Source organism: Podarcis cretensis (genome assembly GCF_951804945.1).
Source record: "Podarcis cretensis genome assembly, chromosome: 7".
In the NCBI taxonomy this organism is placed as follows: domain Eukaryota; kingdom Metazoa; phylum Chordata; class Lepidosauria; order Squamata; family Lacertidae; genus Podarcis; species Podarcis cretensis.
The window spans coordinates 48709717-48725657 of record NC_137176.1 but is presented as its reverse complement, the minus strand read 5'-3'; positions in this window follow the sequence as shown (position 1 = coordinate 48725657).

Genomic DNA, 15941 nt, shown 5'->3' with positions numbered 1-15941 from the left:
AGTGGTACCTCAGGTTACAAACTTAATTCATTCTGGAGGTCTGTTCTTAACCTGAGGTACCACTTTAGCTAATGGGGCCTGCCGCTGCTGCCATGCCGCCGCCACACGATTCCTGTTCTCATCCTGAGGTAAAGTTCTTAACCTAAGGTACTGTTTCTGGGTTAGCGGAGTCTGTAACCTGAAGCGCCTGTAACCTGAGGTACCACTGTATGTTCAATGCTTTTAAATGTCTGAAGGTGCTCTGGTCTGGAGGATTCTGGGAGAGCATATTGCACCCCCTGAGCTGGCTTTCTTTTACATAGACCAATCTATACCTGAGTCCTGCTGCTCTCTGTAACTCAGTATGTGGTGGTAGCAGGTCAATTGGGTCAGTTTTAAGGTAGTTCTGTATTTCATAGGGCACCTAAATGGCTGACCAAGTGGCCTCCAGTGACCAGGACCCTGTAGAGGACGTCTGGAATATCACAGAAGGTGAAACAATGGCTCTTTCAATATTAGCAAGTAAAGGCACGAAATAGATGATCGCTGGAGAAAGGTCCATCTGGAAGAGATGCTTCAATGGAACACAAGGGGCAGCCAATCTGCTCTAACAGAACTGTGGCTGGGTGTATGTTTGCACAGGGGATAAGCGGCACGGCTGGTTCAAAGGGATCTGACAGCCTTGAAATGACCACAACACTGCAAATGGCTTCTGCCACCCACAGCAGATAGCAACAGCTGGATGATTATAGTAGTTGGCATCTATATTCCGTGTTCAGATACATTCACTTTTATTCAGCTATGCATTCGAAAGAGAGTGGGAGAGAAGAATTATAAGTGGTTACGGGCTCATATTTTAAGTACTGCACCATTTGTCTACTAGGACTAGAAAAAGCTGAATAAATAGGGCAGATTGAGCTCCAGAAGGTTGTGGTGCGACTAAGCTTGGCTCAGCCCTGAGACATTTTGGTTGCATGATCCTCACAGCAATATCTTGTTCCTCATGTTGTCTATATGAAATGGCTTGGAGAAATCATTAGTGGATTGTGGGTGAAGTGTAATTGGTTTGTGAGAGACTCCCAGCTCTAGGTTCTTTTTTGTAAACTGATTATGGCGAGGCAGTGAAAATCCTGAACAGTGAAAGTCATAGCTTGGTGGTAGAGCTTTTGTACTGCATGCAGAAGGTCTCTGATTCGATCCCTGGCATCTCCAGGTCAGACTGGGAAGTCCCCTGCCAGAAACTCTGGAGAGCAACTGTCTATCCTTGACTAGCTGTGGTCTGACTCAGTATAAGGTACCTTCCTATGTTCCTATACCTGGAGTTATTTATGGACAGAATGAAGGCTAATAAATTCAGTCTGGACATGGTACAGTTGATGGACTGAGTTGAGGAAGACTGAGTTGATCCTATCAACATCTCATCTTAAGCCCATGCTTCTCAAACATTTTGAAGTGGAGCCCACCTGAAAATTTACTCAACCTTCCAGTACCCACTTACAAAATTACTTTCACTTTTCAAAACAAGAAAAGTGGAGTGCAGCTGGGTTTGGAGTTTCAATCAAGTGCCCTCAGACCACACTCTAGCTACCTATCTGACTGCTATGAAGAATCACTTTTTGTGGTACAGGACTAAAAGTGAAAAGTCTGGAAACTCATCAAAGGATAAATTTGGTATAGTATGTTAAGATTAAATAAGTATTTTTCTTGCCCTCTTGTAGAAAAAAGGGTATGAAATGGTTCTTATTTCTTATTACACTAAGGTATCCTCCATAGGCAACAGATAGCCAAGTAATAAGAAACCTTCCACTAAGGATTTAAAGCAAAATATGTTTATTCTCCCTCAACATAGACCATGCAGTAATAGTATATATTGGCCCAGTTTGCAACAATTCAATCTGCCAGCTCTTAAGACACTTTCCCCCCCTTATAGAAAAAAATGGTATTCCCATTACCAGATTATCACCCACCATCTGCTGTATAGATTCTACAGCATTCTCTGAATGTATGCTTTGTGAGGATCAAAAGGCTCAACATTAAAACAGTAAATAGCAATAAAATAATAGTACTTGGTAGTAACCCCCCCCAAAAAAACCTGGCAGTGCCAACCCCTCTGTCTTTGAACTATAAACTACTTCACCATTTTACCCTTTGATGACTGACTACTATAGAAACTCGAGAGCCAGCCAAGTGCAGCAGGATCACATTTTTAATGGGGGCAAAAAAGAAAAGCACACCTTGCTATGTATTGTTGAGCACTGGGTCAATACTAGGTTCACTTCCATTTGGGTGTATTTTTTCCAGATCACAGGACTATTAATTTAATAAACCAGATGTGACAGTCACATGGAACCTATGCGTAGTCCACATGCTCATTTACAGACGTCTGTATATGGGAAGGATGACATGGCCAAGCTCTGCCTGTGGTTCTTATAAGGGCACCAGAAGATCCCTGATGAATTAAACCAAAGACCAACTAGCCCAGCATCCTGTTCTTGTAGTGGCCAACCAGATGACTATCGGAAGCCCACAAGCCAGACGTAAGTGCAAGGGTGGTCTTTGTACTTGTGATTCCCAGCAACCAGTCATAGAGGCATATTGTCTCCAACTGTGGAAGAAAGACATAGCCTCCTTGTCTAGTAGCCATCGATAGCCCCATCCTCCATGGGATCTGCATTCTTTTATCAACTTGTTGATATTGCAATGGCTGTTTTACATATGTGAGTCACACTTTATCGTAGCACGCCTTCATTTGTATGGTGCCTATAATGTCCCAGGGGATTCGGGTGGCGCTGTGGGTTAAACCACAGAGCCAAGGACTTGCCAATCAGAAGGTCGGCGGTTCGAATCCCCGCGACGGGGTGAGCGCCCATTGCTTGGTCCCTGCTTCTGCCAACCTAGCAGTTCAAAAGCACGTCAGAGTGCAAGTAGATAAATAGGTAAACGGGCAGGTAAACGGCATTTCCATGTGTTGCTCTGGTTCGCCAGAAGTGGCTTAGTCATGCTGGCCACATGACCCAGAAGTTGTACGCCGGCTCCCTCGGCCAATAAAGCGAGATGAGCGTCGCAACCCCAGAGTCAGTCACGACTGGACCTAATGGTCAGGGGTACCTATGCCTTTATAATGTTCCAGGCTGTATAATATAAAATAAAATATTCGGAAGACTCTTTATCATGTTATATTTGATTGAAATGTAGCTTGATAGGCTGAGGTTACACATTTACAATCAAAACAGACATATTTATTTTATTTGCTTACCTAAAAAATTTCTATCTTCGGTCCAGCAGGACTCCCAGAACAGCTTGCAGAGAAAATGTAAAACAAGGAAAAAACCAAAAATCAATAAAACAATATAATACATTCCTCAATGCAGCAAGAAGCATTCTAGCATTAAAACATAACTTTACACTAATAGTCCTGAAAGGGTAAAACACTCCACACTGCATGCTGAAAAGAAATTGGACTTGGCAGCCAGTAAGTAGGACCGGACCGGACCGGACCGGACCGGACCGGACATAACATTAGGCACAAGGTGGGCGGCAATGCCTCAGGTGGCAGATGCTGGAGAGGCGGGGGTGAGTGGTGGCAATGCATTGGGAAGACAAGGATATGTGTGCCATGTGACTTGTCATTTGTCCCCTAAGCTAGTCTACTGCCCTCAGGTTGAGTGGAGGTGTAGCAGACTCACCCCGCTAACTGCCCCCAATTAAATATAGTGGACCCACCACACAGTACACCAATTAAACAAATTTCTACAATTTACCACAAGTTATCTTGTGGGGGTTTTGTGTGAGGGAAACTTCAAATCAGGAAGTCTCAGACAAGGTCAAACAAGAAAAGTTTTATTTACAAAAACAAAACAAAACCAGGGAAAACTTATTCACAATTAGGTTCACATTTGGACAAATCTCTTGGTGGATAGATTGAGGGGTACAGACCATTGAGGGACTGAAGTAGCTCAAAGGTCTAGAGCAGTTCTTCAAGCATATCCCATCCAATTCCAGCTGGCTAACAAGAGTGAGGGAAGCTGCCAGCCATCCCCACAGCCATCCCTGGGTGGACTTGAACCACCAACCTTTTGGCTAACATCCAGATGCACTGACACATTGCATCACCTGTTGCTGCAGTAGTTCAAATGATAGTGTTGCCAGAGTGTGAATATTTGTGACTAAGCTCTCTTTTTCCAAGTGGGGCTGCAGCTGGTACACCAGCATTAGTTTTGTGCAACTGAAGCCATTTGGGCACCTGTGAAGTCAAGGCTGGATCTAACAGAACATCCCTGTTGTGAATCTGATCCTTCAGCGGAAGTGCAATGCCATCCAAAACAGACTGAACATCACCTCCCATTGAAGATATTGAAGTCATCAAGCAATGGACTTGCTCATGTGAATTCACCTTCACTCTGTAAGCCGTTTGGCAGAGTCTAGAATGGCAGTTCACCCCAATGGGCGATTCTATGCTACAATCTCACTGGGGAGAAGAACTACCTTCGAAGAAGAAGCACTGTGCCCTGCAACTGTGTTAGGGAAACTCCACCCTCTTCAGGCCCAGCATGGATGCCAATTTGGCTTGCAAGGTCATTCTGCACAAACCACACCCACCTGGCCTACACCTGATATCATACATGACATCAGGTGCAGGGCAGGTATAGCTAGGAAGGAACATTTGGCAGCCTAAAGTGAACTTGCAAGTGGGGCTCCCTGCCAGTGTCATTCAGGTGACTGGCACTGACAGAGAGCCCTGCTGGGATCAACTACACCAGGGGCTTTCTTTCTTCATTTGTAGGAAACTGTTTGGATCCTAACCACACGTGTCTGCAGGGCTGGGGTGGAACTCCATTTAGATAATGTGGTTAGAGAATTTCATTTAGAGCAGGTTTGGTGAACTTTTGGCCTTCCGGATGTTGCTAAATTACAACGCTCATCATCCCTGGCCATTGGCTACTCCTTTGTAGAGGAAAATATATTTTGTTTGAAGGACAAATTCAAAGTGGACCTGTAAATGGATTTCATAGAGGCTCCCTATAATTATTTTTATGTTACAGTAACCAGGTGGTATGCAAAAGTATGTCTTCAAAGGAGGTTGCTGTATCCACTCCTGTGTCAATGAACTTCAGGGTCAATTACAGGTGTCTTTAAGAGGGCAGGTAACTGACAGGTAGGTCCACCTGTCAAAGTTGGCTTGTGGTGGTTGGGAGACCTCTGGCCTGGAGTTTTGCTATGATGGCTGCTCATTTTGACTGCCAGATCCCCTGGTGTTCCTCCTGCTAAACTATTTATATTAGCAGTGTTTGTCTACCTTGCTATGTTAAAATTCTGACGATTTAAAAAATGCATGGCTGTTTCTTACTATGCCAAAAGTTGAGTTCAAAAGGTGTATATTCACTTTCTGCAAGAGAAGTTGTTTGACTCCATGTTTCTTATTCTCCAGGTCTATGCAAAAGAGTTTTGAGCCAAATAATTATTACTTTTTTTTTTACTGGGGATGCTCTGCAAGTGTCGCTTGTGATTTTATCCAGGCTGATCAATATGCCATTTGCTTTTAACTACTGCTTTCTTCCGGAGAACAAGATGCTGGAAGAGGCAGGTGAGTAAGGTCAAAAAGAATTTAGATAAACAGAGGAAGAAAACTACATAAAAACACAGCAACCAACAGTCCTTCACCAAATGTAAATCCTCCCCCACCTCAAGTTCCAGGCTACAGCAGGCCTTTGTGTAATAATTCTGTTTACATTTTTGTCTCTCAAAGAGAACTTGTGTGCAGTTCTGTTTGGGTTTAGCTGCAGAATCTCATGCAACAGAAGACTTACTGTATGCAAAAGAGGTGATCCTATTGGGGCATTTTCTCACAGCCAGAAATAATAATAATAATAATAATAATAATAATAATAATAATAATAATAATAATAATAATTGTATCCTACCCTCCCCAGCCGAGGCCGGGCACAGAGCAGCTAACATCATAAAAACAACACAATATGCATAAAAACAGACATCAATTAATTAAAATGCATCTTAAAATTAATTCAGACAAGTTAAAATCTGGGCAGGTGGCAATTATCAGGTTGGAATTGAGAGTGATTAATACTTGCCAGGACCAACTGTTTCCACTGATCATACAAGGACCTGTGAGCAGGTTGGGGGCCTCCTTCGGGCTTTTATACAAAGGAAAGTAAGTCAAACTGCCCAAAGGCCTGGCGGAACAGCTCCGTCTTGCAGGCCCTGCAGAAAAATGTCAAATAAGAACTTTACCTTAAAGAAAATTTCAGTGAAGCCACAATGAGCAACTCAGTTATTAGATGCATGAGAGCAGTTCCCAACACCAGCTCTAAATGAAGAAATTCTCTTAATTTCTCCCTTACATTCTTTCAGAGAAATGGGGGGAGGTTGGTGCTAACTCCCCTATCATGCATGCCTCAGCACATTGTTGTTTTATATTTATTATTGATTTCCCAACATAAGCCAACTCCTAGCTGATTCAAGAAGTACATATTCCATTCTGTCTGTCTATTCAATTTCCTTTTTGTTACCATATCTAACTATGTAATAAAATTGTAAGAAAGTCATCACGTTGCAGTACACGTGGCTGCCAATAAGCAGCCATGTGAACTGCAGTGTGACATCAAAACAGCAGGTGGGGATGGCCAAGGCAGGAGGGTGAAGAGGCAGCCCAGACAAGCCACAGAGGAATGGGCAGGGCAGTTCCACAGCAACTGCCCTGCCCCTGCTACCTTAACACAGTACAGATACAAAATCTACAACAGATCTATGGAAAGGTCTCAACTGAATTCTGTGTATTTTCTGGGCAATATATACATTCTGAAGTCAGTAGGCACAGCCTCCAAAACACATGCCTTTTTTCTATCTCTATTCTGGAAGTATGCAAATGAACTGCACCCCATGAACTGCTTTTGGCCCACTGTGTAATCTTACATGGCTCACAGCAAGCCCTCCCATTCATCAGCTGAGCAGCAGGAGAAAGAGGTGGGGCTCAAGATTAATATTTTTCTGCTGTCCTGCCTTCTTCTCCCCACCCTCAGCTGCTTCCCAGGCATCTGAGCACCACAGGGGGCATTGTAGGGAGAAGGAAACCTTAAACCATCCCTCTCTTTCCACAACCCTGCTGTGATTTCTACTCACCCCCTTTCAAATTTGGAGAAATGGCTTGTGTGCGGTGGCCATTTGGTTCCAGCTCTATGAGATAAGGACCAACAGGGCTCTATTTCTCTTGGAAGAGGTGCATCTCAGATTGTTATTACATCAGTGAGATGAGGTTTTAGTCCAGCTGGTAAAATTGTATGTCCCAGGGAGGAAAAATAGTTGTTTTCACCAATTGGCATATAACCCAGATAAGCATCAGACCTGCTGCACACTGATGCAGTTTAGTAGAGCCTACAGATTATTTTCACACACTTCCGGAGTGTTTTCAAACACAGTAATATCATCCAAATAACACACTGGACTCCATGCTGGTTCTTAAGAATTAGCTACATCATTCTTTGAAAGGCACTGGGTGCTGATACAAGTCCACATGGAACATCTTTAAAATGAAATAGTTCATCAAGTGTAATAAATGCTATGAGGCTTCTGTTGCACTCATGCAATATAACCTGGTGGTGAGCATACTACAAATCAAGCACAGAGAACATGTTTGCTTCATAGAATATTATAAATATGTCTGTGGATGGCTGTCAGGTTTATTGAGTTCACTGAAACCCACACAAAGTTCCATATCCTCCTCTTCATATAATGACCACCAACACCATTATAGAGGAAACCCATTCAGCCAAATCAATCTATTCAGGAATGTTTGTATCTAGTAGTTTCTTAAATTCTTCTGATATAACACCCTCATCTAAAAATGTTATATGCCATAACATCTGTCTTACAGATGCCACATCATAGTTGCTCGACCAAGTTTCTACTCAAAACGATCCTCCATTTCAGTAAGGCTGATGTTTGTACTGCAGTGGCATTTGGCTCAAAAAAAGGTGCAGTGTCTGTTAAATGCAACAGACACCTTGATGAGCTGAGATTGAGAAAAGCACCATGTTATCTGGTGAGCTTATGCCATCAGATAGTATTTTAAGATGGTACAATGCTCTTTGTTACTACTATTTTAACATCTGCCCCTTTGGAAACTAATGTACGGTGGGGAACTTTGCAAGCACATCACATGCACTAAAAGTCACATTTACAGCCACATACACAAATTTAGTTGTAAGCTGTTATTTCCAAATAGCATGACATGTAGCTTTGCTTCAGTCAGTGACACGTTTCTAAAATACGGCAAGTAGATAGAGTTGTTCAGAAACATTTTTTTCCAATAGGCTGTAACTTTTTCCTGAAGCTTGGCAAAACACATGAACAGCGCACACAATTTGATGCTCCTGCTATATTCGTGGAGCTAATTTTCTCGCAACTTAAAGCAGTAGCATCTGGCACCACAACTGCATGCACTCGCTAGCTGGACTGGCTGCTACTGCATAGCTTAGCCCAATGTTTGCCGTTTGTTTCTGGGCCCAATTCAAGACACACTACTGCTTAAAGCCCCAGACAACTTGGTTCCCCAATATCTGAAAGACCACTTCCTTCCCTTTTATTAATTATGAGAATATCCAGCCTTATTACAGTGATTGCACTGAACTGTCATTACAAGATACCTTATGTAGCTAGCAATATGCAGCATAGGTCCACAACAAAAGCATGTTTTTGTTTTTCTAGATAGACATGCAATCTTTCTTTCTTGGGGGCTCCCTTTGTAAGTATTTGCCTGGGTTGCCATTGAAACTTCTGCAGAGATTCCAGTACTCGCACTGTACCCCCTATATCCAACCTTACTGCTCCCCACTTTCTTTCTTTTTGCTTCTTCTCTAGCCACCCCAGTTTGGCTTTGGCTTTTTCCAGTTTGCTTCTAAAGGCGAGCCTTATGTGAGGCATTGTGTTTTCTCAATACACTGATCTCTAATCATCTCATCTGCCGTATTTCCAAATTCACATGTAACAATTAGTTCCCTCAGAGCAGCAATAGACTGTAATGATGATTCCCTTGGTTTCTGTTCACGCTGGCAAAATTTGTAGCAATTAGCTACCACTTTCACTTTGGGCACCAAAAGAAATATCCTTTAATGTAGTGAGTGCCGACTCATATTAGCATCCCCAAGAACAGAGGAGAATATACATTGCCCCCTTCTGCTCCAAAGAAGCAGCTAATCTGTACAAGATTTTACTTCATCTCTCTTCTCCCTCCCCTCCTTAATTCATTCAATTTATTACATTCATATCTCACCTTTTCTTCCAATGAGCTCAAGGTATCAAACATGATTCTAACCATGTTAGCCTTACAACGTCCTCATGAGTTAGGCTAGACTGAAAAACAGGCAAGTCACTAAGTTCCCTCAGTCAGCTTCATGACTGAGGGAGGATTTGAATCTGGGCCTTCTTGGTCAAATTTATTGGGAGGGGGGAGCCGGACTACAATTCCCATCAACCCTAGCATGCAGGGACAATGCTGAGCGATGATGGGTGTTGTAGTCCAGCAAGACTGGGAGGTCCATAGGTTAGCAACCCCTGCTCTAAGCTCAAGACCAGGTGGTTCTTAAGCATCCAAATCCAGACATTGAAAGCAGTCAGAGACTCACCTGAGCCTTGAAAGAAGGCTATGAATGGGTTCAGAGGCAGAACAACCACTTTTGCCATCACAATGTTGTGACAAGAGGCTGAGGCCCAGTCTATGTTTCAACAAGGCTAATTTATGGCTCCTTAGCTCTGTAACTCTGCCTAGAATCAAGTAAGCTCTTTATCCCCTCTGCTTTCTCCTTCCTCTGTTTTCATACTATGCCTTCTGGTAAGCCGAGCAGCCAGCCCTGTTTTTAAGACCATCCGCTCCACCTGTGTAGGAACATAAGAAGCTGCCTTATACTGACTCAGACCGTTAGTCAATCTAGCTCAGGTGCAGAAAGATCGCTTCAGGTGTGGAAAGATCAATTTAAAGGCCAAAGCCCTGTCATGTTAAATGTGTGGCAGAATTTCATGTATCTGGACTGATTTAAAACATATATATCGCTGGAGAGCCCAATGAGGATTGGAACTGTGGCACATGGTAAGGGTTTTAAGCTCTTTCCTTATTCTATAGTTCTAAATAAAACTGCTGTGAGGATGCACTGGCTGAGGTGTGCACTTGCTCTGTCCCCTTGGCCTGATATCTAGGGGTAGGTGCAGCTGCAGAGAGGCAGATCAAGGTTTAACACACAACTGAGAGCAAGTTTCCCTCGAAGGAGTTGAATAGGGGAATGCTGTTGGTACCTTAGTGCCATGAACCAACCTTGAAGAGGAACTGATCACAGGCAAGTGAGACACTTACTGATAAGCAGAGTGAAGTTAATCCCATAAACAGAGGACATAACTGTGAGGGTTCTGTAACTAAAAAGGGGCAGGCATATACAATACAGCAAATATAAGTGCCCTGTAGTGAGAAGAGTCCTGTACAGTACTTTCTCCAGGAAGAATAAAGGGTACACCAGAATCCCTGGGAGGGGACTATCAGTAAGCCTAACCAAAAGTCTTAAACCAAAGGGAAGGAGGCAGTAAGCACTCTCACAGTTGCCTCCCTGAATCTGCTATTTACCATGGGAAGAAAGCCATTTTGGTTGTTGTTGTTGTTATTATTTATTAAATTTGTATACCTCCCTATACTCCCTCCCCGCCTCTCTGCCTCCACACCCAGCCTTTGTCACACACATCCCATCCAGTGGCTGCTTTAAGAAAACAGCAACCCAGATACACTGAATGCTATCACAAATCTATTGTAACTAGTCAATTGGAAACTTCAGGACAATGCAACAAGTGTTTCAGTAGCATTTTGGATCAGGACAAAGGTGGCTCAGGTAAAACAAACGTTCATTAGTATAACGTTAAATTAGTAAGGGCTGTGATGGGACTTACAGCAAGCCCCAATACTGCAAGATATTTGCTGGGCAGACTTGATTCTATGACATTTCAGTTGGCAGGTGAGTGACGGGCAGAGTGACAAACAGTCAAAAATTATCACACCACACCACCAGCAAAAACGGTGAAGCGGATGCAGGCGGCTAAGAGCATGGTGGATGGCCATCAAGAAGGGATGCTGAACTGTTGATGGAAATCAGAGGGGAGCATATACAAAGGTCTGTGTGAAGTTAAATGCAGGTTACTCATGAATCCAGGAAGCTGCAAAGAGAATATCTGTGCAGGCAGAATGTTTGTTCCATGTAACTGAAATGGCTTCACTGCAAAGGGCAAGGCAGTGTTAGGTCTGCAAAACTCTTGCAGGGGGACCTGGATGAATCCAGCTTCTGGAGATAATAAGAAACAAACCAAAACGTGGGCTGAAAAGAGCTCTGTATTTTGGTGCAAAATCCTGGCATCAGGATCATTGGGACCAGAGTTCAATAACAGGGCACACAATTTTCACCCACAACTCAAAAGGCCATCCCTTGCTAGCACATCCCTTGCTAGCACATCCAGTTGAAAGGGCCTCACCAAACGACTTTCAGAATGTCTTTGCTGAGTCCATCTGCCAAACCAGAAGAACTAGGAGGCACAGCACAGGAACCAAAACCTCTCTAACCCAGCGTTTATTTAGCTAAATCCTGCACACAACATTATGTTTGCTTATCTTAATTTTTACTTGAACAAGTAAATCTGAATACTGTTTACTACTGTGTCAAATGGCTGCCTGGCAGACGTGAAAACGTGCTTACTGAAAACGACAAGGAGAGAACAGAGGGACGGAACACATGGCGGAAGTGGGGAGATGAAAAACGACCCATTTTAAGGCAAATAGGTGTGAACCCTAGTCAGCTCCTTATATACTGACCTCTGAAGGAGAGGGCCTCCATTATCAGGAGGTATGTTTCACATAGTGTTGGAACAGGGCCTTTAGTGTGGTGGCACCTTCCATGTGGGACTCATTCCCAATACATACCTGCCATGTGCTCTCCTTATCAACACGCCTCCTAACACAATGCAGATCCCAGTTGGTACCTGCATTGGATTGAAATTGCTTTTATATCTGCATTTATTTTAATTGTTTTAAATTGCTTTTTATGCAGGCAGTTTCTTTTGGATTTATTTTTGCTGTATTTAGAAATTGCTTTGAGATGCTTCATAGGCAATGGATGGATGGATGGACTGATGGACCACACTGAGCCCCAACCATTTAGATGGGAGCAACATTGAAAGGGAGGGAAAATGTGGGTGCTTCCTCTCCTGAGCAATTCCATTTTGGGTAATAATAATAATAATAATAATAATAATAATAATAATAATAATTTATGTATACCCCTCACAGCTGGCTGGGTTTCTCTAGCCACTCTGGGCAGCTTACAACAGAATATTAAAAACACAATAAAACATCACACATTAAAAACTTCCCTAAATAGGGTTGCCTTCAGATGTCTTCTAAAAGTCAGATAGTTGTTTATTTCATTGACATCTGATGGGCGCCACTACTGAGAAGGCCCTCTGCCTTGCAGTGGTGAATGAAGCCATTCAGGCGCCTGGGGCAGCATGCCCAGGGGCGGGCGAGCCGCCCATAGGGGAGGGACGCTCTGTGGGGCCTCTGGAGTCTGCCTGCCTCCTCCCACTCAGCCGCCCTACAGCTGGGGGGGGGGAGGCAGCGGGCAGACTGTTTGGGCAACGTGGAGTCTGAACACGCCCAAGTCACCGCATCTCTCCCAGGAGAAACACATGGCTCAGGTGTACTGCAGGCCCTGTGGTGAGTACCGCCTGGCATTTTGTCACCCCCCTCAGTGGTGACACCCGAGCTGGCCCGCACCCATCACACACCCCCTTCCTCTGCCCCTGCTCCCTCGTTCCCTGTAACTTACTTCTTGCAGTGAGGGAACTGCCAGAAGGCCCTCGGAGCTGGACCTCAGTGTCTGGGCTGAAGGATGGGGGTTGGAGATGCTCCTTCTGGTATACAGGGGCGAGGCTCTTTAGGGCCTTAAAGGTCAGCACCAATACTTTGAATTGTGCTCGGATTGGCATTTTCACGTCAACAGGTTATGTGGATGCTGCAAAGAAAGAGAAGGGACATGCGTAAGGAACACCCATCATACAACAAGCACTTGCTGTCTGTGAGTGCCCCCAGAGCATGTCGTATTGTGGCCGGGGGAGTCATGTTCCATCTCAGTGCAAGGTAGATCCTTATATACTCCCACTTCAGTTATGGATGGAGTAGCAAAAGCAACCTGAACAGCCTTTTGCGCTTTGTAAATTTCAGCACAATTCATCCGTATTCCTGTTGCAGGGCATCATTTAGCGTTAGCAATTTTTGGATCCATCAGTTGCCACCTTTGTGAATGTTGCATACTTGAGCCCTGCTGTAGAAACTGACTGATGTCAATGCTCACAATAAAAGCGGCATGCTTACTGCCGGGAGTTCATATTGTGTCCTTTCCACATCTGTCACTGCAAATAGTCTAACTGTGTATCTTTTAAAGAGACAAATACAGCCGTGTGGCATTACTTTAGTACCATTCTTATTCTAAAGGGAGAGGGTAGAGGTGTCTTTTCTTTATTCTGGGCTGATTTAGAGGAGTGCAGCCACATTCCAAGATATTTTCTGCTCCCGTTAAAACTCACAGAGTTACATTAAAATAGTGGTTCAGAAAATAAACTTTTAAAAAACGCTCCCTACCCTCATGAGGTTGGCCTTGGCTAAGTGAAAGGGTGTTGTTTCTACATTCTTTCTCTGCTGTAGCTCTTGGGCCAAACTAGCTATGACTTCAGTTTTTTAAAGAAAAAAATCAATAGCAGGCATGGGAAGGCCCAATTGTCTTCAGGACGTCTGTATGCAGAGCTAACCTTTTCTTCCCCATTGCAGTCTGCATGTGTGACTTTTATCAGGATTGCAGTGAGGTAGGAAAGAGTTAAGCCTCCTTACGCTCTTCACTATCAAATAAAATCAGCCCTGCTACAATTGCTACCTTTAGCCCCCCAGTTGCCTCCCTGATCACAGAGAGCCAGAGAACATGTTCTTCATTGGCCTTTTCTATCCATCTATCTAAACCATTAAGAACATCTAAAAACATTTAAGGACAGCCACAAACCCTCACAGCTAATAATTTCAAGGTTGTCTGGAACAGTCTCTTTCAGCCATCAAATGTCTGGGTCAACAGGAATATATTAAAAATTGTTCCTGAATGTTGTTAATGAGAGAGACGGACACACCTCACCAGGGATAGCATCACACAAATGGGGAACCACCACCAAGAAGGTCCTGTATTTGATCAGGGTCACCCTGGCAGCCCCCTATGGTGGCATCAACTTTTTCCTGCCTTTATGGCATCCATAGCTTTGCTGAACAGCTCACACAAATGCTCACACAAAGACTTCCTGCTGGCTCAAAGGAATCAGCTGCCTAGGGAGCAGGCCGGTACCTCTTGTGCCTTTCCATTTTCCCACTCAGCCTCCAGTCTTCCTGTACTACCTCTGTTCCCCTACTTCTGGGCTTTAGCAAGGTGGAGGCCCCCTCTTAACCCCCCTTTCCCCAATCTGCACACAATCTGCCTATATTATAACTTTATTTCAAAATAAAATTCCACAGTGTTGTTGTTTTTTTTAAAAAAAATTAAACTTGAAAGAAAACTTTTTTTCATATGCTGAATAAAGATATCAACTCAGTGTCTTGGTTTCCTTGGCACAGAGCGATAGTTTAGTTCTTAATTCCCTCTCAAGTGACTTAATGGTACTGTATTGCTTAATTATAGCAGTTGCTAACTCCATCCGCTAAGATGTAACACTGGGACCCAAACATCTGCAAGATTGAGGCAGAAGAGGGATGCTGCATAATAAGATCCCAATCTCTGTATTATTTTCTTTTTACTCATGTGTCAACTAGAGCTAGCAGGTTGATGAAGCAATGCAGCAAGGATATATATATATATATATATATATATATATATATATATATATGATATTGTCAAGGGTTAAAAGTATTATATGATGCAAGTGCCCATTTTTGCCTTTCAGACTATGAGGTTCTGGCCTCCGCGAGAGAACACGTCAGGCCAAATCCTTCCCACAATCACTGCCATTGTGGTTAAAGAACAACAGCTTCCAGTTGGCCAATGTATGCTGCTTAAGTTAAGACCTGAATAATATTGTGGATTGAAAAAATACTTTTTAGGCCTGAAGTCCCAAAGCTGCTGGAAATCATGTTTTCAGGTGGTTTTCTGTTGCATGAAAAGACAACCATATAAGACTGATGGTGCTGGTCTCATTTATTCATTACATTTGAATGTGGCCCAGCCATTAAGTTATTGTGTGAGATGGCCTACCTCAGAAGGGAGATTGGAAGGGATTATAAAATGGCAGAAATTGTCAGGGACCAGGAGTCAGATTCCTCTTCATCAGGTGGTGGAAGCAAAGACTCCAGACCTGAAGGGAAGGAAATGCAGGAATAGCCCCAGACGCACCAGATGAACTTCTGGGGCTAGTGCGTCACCCCACTTCTTGGCCCAGGGATATGGTATCATCATCCTTTGACTCCAAGGTCATCAGAAGACTGGAGCTTCAACAACTCATGTGCCCTCCCCCAAAGTACATACAGAAGCCAATTGGACTGGTAGAGGAATCTTACTTCAATATTGGTATATGGCCAGTATCTTCACTGCACCTGAGGGCATCTGGCTAGTGTAGCAGGTACAGGGCAGGCCACATGGTATTCACAGCTCTGTCCACTTTCCACAGCTCAGCATCTGCTGCCTGAGGCAGATGCCTTGCTCTGAATCATCATCGAACCAGCCCTGTCCCAGCTCCATCATGATAGAGAAGACTGGGCCCCTTTACGTAGAGCAGCCTGTTGCAGCAGAGGTGGTGCTAACAATCAGGCTGCTCCTGCTATTACTATTCCTTGTTCCTTTGCAGGAGTAACTTCAGAGCTCTGTACTTCCCAGAGCACCTGTTGCATCCAGCCTGAA